General features: G+C 38.4%; 1 non-coding gene across 1 annotated transcript; it reads left to right on the top strand.

Moving 5' to 3' along the window:
• Positions 1-258: 258 nt before the first annotated feature.
• LOC113745325 (U11 spliceosomal RNA) lies at positions 259-393 on the top strand. Its single transcript, XR_003462098.1, has one exon. It is a non-coding gene; the product is annotated as a U11 spliceosomal RNA (small nuclear RNA).
• Positions 394-518: the final 125 nt, after the last annotated feature.

The raw sequence follows: 518 nt of genomic DNA on the forward strand, positions 1-518 counted from the left end.
TCAGTAAACATTCGTGTATATTTTTTCAAATATACTGTATATATATTTTTATGTGTTACCGTTTTTTCTCCATTTCTCAAAACAGAAATGACATACCTCCAAAATGGAGGTAAAGAAGATTTCAGGGTAAGAGTAACCTCCATATCAGAGTAAAAAGGAAAATTATATATGTATGAATTATGTGTTTTCCGTTCCTGCACCTCTGAGTGAGGAGCGTGTGTCCCCTGGTCAGGACGTGGGGTGTTCACGGTACTCGTTAAAAAGGGCTTCTGCTATGTTTGGCACAGGAGGGGTGGGGATCAACCACTCCTCCTGTGGAATCACCATCAAGAGATTTCGGAAGCACAATTTTTAAATCAGGGGCTGCTGGTGATCGATCATCCCGGCGCCCCGTCCCAACTTGTACAAAGATAAAGATATATATAAGTTATGTGCATTGAAAGAATATCTGTATGTTTATACATTATAAACAAGAAGTAAACAACTGTGAACTTTCTTCAATACTTACACATTACTGT

This window comes from Larimichthys crocea, unplaced genomic scaffold (assembly GCF_000972845.2).
Source record: "Larimichthys crocea isolate SSNF unplaced genomic scaffold, L_crocea_2.0 scaffold64916, whole genome shotgun sequence".
In the NCBI taxonomy this organism is placed as follows: Eukaryota; Metazoa; Chordata; class Actinopteri; family Sciaenidae; genus Larimichthys; species Larimichthys crocea.